Here is a 6,303-nt window from a genome sequence, read left to right on the forward strand (position 1 = left end):
TTATCTTCCCGGAATAACATTACATTAAGGTAGCACTGGCTGTTACCAAGACGATGGCAGACATATCTACATTGAGAGAGGAAAAACATCAAGCAGATGGATACACTTTTCTCCCTGTCCACCCACGACTACTGCCTGTTCTCCCACGACTGCGTGGCCAAATATGACTCCAACACCATCATCAAGTCTGCTGATGGCACGACGGTGGTAGGCCTAATCACCGACGGCGATGAGTCTTGGCACCGCCCTTTACCGCAAAGCGCTACAGAGGGTGGGGGGACGGCCCAGTACATCGCTGGGGCCCGTGCCCCCTGCCATCCAGGACCTCTATATCAGTCTGTGTCAGAGGAAGGCCCGAAAGATTGCCAATGACTTCAGCCACCCAAGCCATAGACTGTTTACTCTGCTACCGTCCGGCAAACGGTACCGGAGCATTGGTTCTTGGACCAACTTCTACCCCCAAACCAGAAGACTGCTAAATAGTTAATTAAATGGTTACCCATTCTATCTGCATTGACCCCCATCTTGCACTGACGCTATGCACACTCACAAGACTATACAGTAGCCGAATCCACTAATTTGAAGAGGTGTCCACATAGTTTTGTCTGTGTATATACAGTGCATTCAGACCCCTTGACTTTTTACACATTTTGTTACGTTACAGCCTTATTCTAAAATTGAGTAAATCGTTTTTTTCCCCTCATCAATCTACAAAAAGTATTCAGACCCTTTACTCAGTACTTTGTTGAATCACCTTTGTTGATTACAGCCTCAAGTCTTCTTGGGTATGACACTACAAGCTTAAAACGCCTGAATTTGGGGAGTTTCTACCATTCTTCTCTGCATATCCTCTCAAGCTCTGTCAGGTTGTATGGGGAGCGTTGCTGCACAGGTCTCTCCAGAGATGTTCGATCGGGTTCAAGTCCGGGCTCTGGCTGGGCCACTCAAGGACATTGAGACTTGTCCCAAAGCCACTCCTGCGTTGTCTTGGCTGTGTGCTTAGGGTTGTTGTCTTGTTGGAAGGTGAACCTCTGGAGCAGATTTTCATCAAGGCTCTCTCTGTTCTTTGCTCCGTTCATCTTTCCCTTGATCCTGACTAGTCTCCCAGTCCCTGCCGCTGAAAAACATCCCCACAGCATTATGCTGGCACCTCCATGCTTCACCAGGTTTCCTCCTGACGCGAAGCTTGGCATTCAGGCCAAAGAATTCAATCTTGGTTTCATCAGACCAGAGAATCTTGTTTCTCATGGTCTGAGAGTCCATTGGGTGCCTTTTGGCAAACTCCAAGCGGGCTGTCATGTGCCTTTTTACTGAGGAGTGGCTTCCGTCTGGTCACTCTACCATAAAGGCCTGATTTGGTGGAGGGCTGCAGAGATGGTTGTCCTTCTGGGAGGTTCTCCCATCTCCACAGAGGAACTCTGTAGCTCTGTCAGAGTGACCATCGAGTTCTTGGTCACCTCCCTGACCAAGGCCCTTCTTCACCGATTGCTCAGTTTGGCCGGGCGGCCAGCTCAAGGAAGAGTCTTGGTGGTTCCAGACTTCTTCCATTTAAGAAGGATAGAGGTCACTGTGCCCTTGGGGACCTTCAATGCTGCATAAATGCTTAAGTACCCTTCCCCAGATCTGTGCCTCGACACAATCCTGTCTCAGAGCTCTACGGACAATTCCTTTGACCTCATGGCTTGGTTTTTGCTCTGACATGCACTGTCAACTGTGGGACCTTATGTAGACAGGTGTGCGCCTTTCCAAATCATGTCCAATCAATTGAATTTACCACAGGTAAATCCAATCAAGTTTTAGAAACATCTCAAGGATAATCAATAGAAACAGGATGCACCTGAGCTCAATTTCGAGTCTCATAGCAAAGGGTCAGAATATGTATGTAAATAAGATATTTCTGTTTTTTTATTTTTAATACATTTGCAAACATTTCTAAAAACCTGTATTCGCTTTATCTATTTTGGGTATTGTGTGTAGATTGATGAGAAAAAATATTTTATACATTTTAGACTAAGGCTGTAACGTAACAAAATGTGAAAAAAGTTGAGGTGTCTGATTACTTTCCGACTGCATTGTATAGTGTATCTACCTCAAATACCTCGTACCCCTGCACAGTGATATGGTAGTGGTACTCCCTGTATATAGCTTAATTATTGTGTATCTTATTCCTTTTGTGTTACTATTTGTATTTTATATAATTATTATTTGTTTGTATATTTTTTTTACTCTAAATCGTTGGGAAGGGCTCTCTTCTCTATTCTTAAAGCACACCAAAATCATTAGCGGGAAGCTGTTAAGAAATAAAATAAAAATATACAGTGCCAAGCATGTTGCGATGATAGCCATGGAACATGATTGAAAGTTCATGATAAAAAAAAAATCTAAGGAAGCTGTGTATCAATGTGAAGTTGAAAGGAAAAAGATCCATGAAAAGGTTGATTAAATGTGTTCCTAAGAAGACTGCCAGTCACTGTTTCTGTCTGTAATCTTATCCTCAATTGCTATGACTAACAGACCCAGACAAATCGTTCAACATAGCTAGCTACTGTGTGACGGCACCGCTGCACTAACTAACAGCTAAGTCATTGGCCACGTGGAACACAAAATCCTGTCATTTCTGTCTCAACTAGAGGGGGAGGAAAATCACTGGCTCACACTGGAGAACAAGCTTAGCTTTATCATGGATGAAACTATCTGTGATGAGGGGAGAGAATTGTTGAAATTCATGGCTGATGAACAGACCAGGATGTATGTTCCATGGACCATTATTGCGTAACGAAGGCATCGTGCTCTGTCTCCACATGTCGTGAGTGACAACTACTGTAGCAGAGGAAGCAGCGGAACCATGCAACCAACCCGGATGATTTAAACACGCATAGTCACCGGAAACAACAGTTACAAATAGTCACCTAATTAAATCAATCAAAATGGCCACTAACAGCAGAAGAACAACCGTGAATCTAACACTGGGATCCAATGAAGGGTGAACAATCCAGGAGTGAGTCATGTGAACTCTAAATGAACACCAGCGTATTACCCAATTCCCTTCCAAAGTCTCCAGTTGGGGAAGAGAGGAGAGATACTTTTTCTTGCCACTGTATGTGAACCCTTTGGAATTACCTGGACTTCTGCATAAATTGGTCATCAAATTTGATCTGATCTTCATCTGTCACAACAATAGACACAGTCAGCTTAAATTAATAACACACAAACAATTATACGTTTTCATGTCTTTATTGAACACACCATGTAAACATTTACAGTTTAGGGTGGGAAAAGTATGTGAGCCCTTGGATTTAATAAGTGGTTGACCCGCCTTTGGCAGCAATAACCCCAACCAAACATTTTCTGTAGTTGCGGATCAGACCTGCACCAGGATCAGGAGGAATTTTGGACCATTCATCTTTCCAAAACTATTTTAGTTCAGCAATATTCTTAGGATGTCTGGTGTGATCTGCTCTCGAGGTCATTCCACAGCATTTTAAAATCGGGTTGAGGTCAGGACTCTGACTGGGCCACTCCAGAAGGTGTATTTTCTTCTGTTGAAGCCATTCTGTTGTTGATTTACTTCTGTGTTTTGGGTCGTTGTCCTGTTGCATCACCCAACTTCTGTCGAGCTTCAATTGGCAAAATGTCTTGATAAACTTGAATTCATTTTTCCGTCAATGATAGCAAGCTGTCCAGGCCCTGAGGCAGCAAAGCAGCCCCAAACCATGATGCTCCTTCCACCATACTTTACAGGTGGGATGAGGTTTTGATGTTGGTGTGCTGTGCCTTTTTTTCCACACATAGTGTTGTGTGTTCCTTCCAAACAACTCAACTTTAGTTTAATCTGTCCACAGAATATTTTGCCAGTAGCACTGTGGAACATCCAGGTGCTCTTTTGCGAACTTCAGACATGCAGCAATGTTTTTTTTTGTTGATAGCAGTGGCTTCTTCCATGGTGTCCTCCCATGAACACCATTCTTGTTTAGTGTTTTACATATCGTAGATCTTTGCAGGACGGCCACTCCTTGGGAGACTAGCAACAGTGCTGAACTTTCTCCATTTATAGACCATTTGTATTACCGTGGACTGATGAACATCAAGGCTTTAAGAGATATTTTTGTAACCCTTTCCAGCTTTATGCAAGTCAACAATTCTTAATCTTAGGTCTTCTGAGATCTCCTTTGTTCGAGGCATGGTTCATATCAGGCAATGCTTCTTGTGAATAGCAAACTCACAAAACTTTTTTTATAAGGCAGGGCAGCTCTAACCAACATCTCCAATCTCGTGTCATTGATTAGACTCCTGGTTAGCTGACTCCAATTTAGCTTTTGGAAAAGTCATTAGCCTAGGGGTTCACATACTTTTTCTAACCTACACTGTGAATGTTTAAATAATGTATTCAATATACATTAGAAAAATACAATACATTGTGTGTTATTAGTTTAAGCACACTGTGTTTGTCTATTGTTGTGACTAAGATGAAGCTCAGATCAAATTTTAGGACTAATTTATGCAGAAATCCAGGTAATTCCGAAGGGTTCACATACTTTTTCTTGCCACCGTATTGGAGTCTGTTAGTAGACTCATGCTTGAAGTGACTTGATGTTGATTCCCTTCATTCACACCCTGTGGATGCTTGTAATGTCTTAATGCCTTTCGTGCTGCCACAGAATGGAGCATTACAGGCCTATCAAGCCTGCCTCATTAGCTCAATGTGAGGGGGAACTGAACACCATGAACAAGGTTGTGTACTGTGATACACAGAAGATCCCATTTAAAGGAAGTTGGCTCTGAATAGGGGCCTTTTAAGCCTTGTTCACACTGCAGGCTTTAATGCTCAAATCAGTTTTGTTTTCAAATCCTTTTTGGAATATTGACTGTCCAAACATCAAGTTACCAAACCGGATGTGTGTTCAGACAGAAGTCATTTGCTGACATGGCTACGCTAGTTGTCATAGTAACAACGGGTGTGTATGCAGTGGTGTAGGCTGATTGGTAGTGGTGCTCCTACTTCCTGTCGCTCAGAAGTTAGGTAGCAAGTTAAAGTGACAACAATGCCTGCCATGGATGTTTCCCAGTTTTGAATGTTCAAAATTATAGTGTAAGATCACTTTTAAAGCCTCAAAGGATAAAATTATCCAACTTTCAAAACAAGTCCTTTTTGGCTAGCCACAGCAGTCAACTAGCTAGCTAGGTAGCGGTCTAGCTCATTCACTCATTTGTTTGCAAACAATTAACTAGCTAACGTTAGTTGGCTACCACATGTTCTTGTCAAACTGTCAAAGTGTAGCTAAAAAGAAACAAGATATTCCAAATAACAGCCTAAAACCCACTCAAGGGCAAATAAATCAGATTTGACCGTTCCGACACAAGTCGCATGGTCAGGAATCAGATTTGTATCTGACTTTAAACCCTACAGAGGTGGTTAGAAATGTGGCTTCAACTATACAATTCCATGTGCTTTTTGGTTGTTCAGACTGCAGGAAAAAAATTACATATTGAAGTAGGATATGCAATTTTTGGAAGATTTGAGTCACTTCAAACTGCTAATGTGAACAAGGCTTTAGTGTTCCAACACATCAGGGAATGACATTTTCTCAAGATGCTGATCCAAGGTAAGTTTTATCCCCTCACAGTTAAGGTTAGGATTTTGGTAAGCTGATGCTAGACCTGTGCCCACGGGCAACTTCTACATGGAGCTTGCCATACACACAATCCTCCACAGAAGTACATGATTAAAAAGTAGATTCATAAACAACAAGACATAGCCTAAAGTGTGATCTTACCTCTATTTGTGGACACTGATGACAGTCTTTATGGCATTAGACAAGATATAACAGCATAAATGCTTTTACATAATATACCTAATAGGTAATGCTTCATAAGGGTGGAAATTAGTTGATACCAATACAGCTTCCCTGAGCAAAATAATATAACACTCATGGACAATGTCCATTTGATTGAAATAAATCTACTTATTTATATTGACTGGAATGTTATTCATGAAAATGTGTTAAGTATTTCCATACATCTCCTTACTTATTTTCAATCTACAAAGGGTTTGTATTTGAATATTTACTAATAGTAAGAGTATGGCAGTGGGTCAGATCATAGTACAAACATACGTAGCGTACAGGTACACCAGTTCCCTCCAATACAAAGACCACAGAGGATAGATAGATGAGTATCACATGACAGTTATAGCGAAGGATTAGGGTTACAAAATTCCAGTAAGTTTACCAAAATTCCCAGGTTTTAGAAGAAGATTTGCTATCTAGGACCGAAAAGGGTTCTTCAGCTGTCCCCATATGTGAA

Source organism: Salmo salar, chromosome 02 (genome assembly GCF_965601325.2).
Source record: "Salmo salar chromosome 02, fSalSal1, whole genome shotgun sequence".
NCBI lineage: Eukaryota > Metazoa > Chordata > Actinopteri > Salmoniformes > Salmonidae > Salmo > Salmo salar.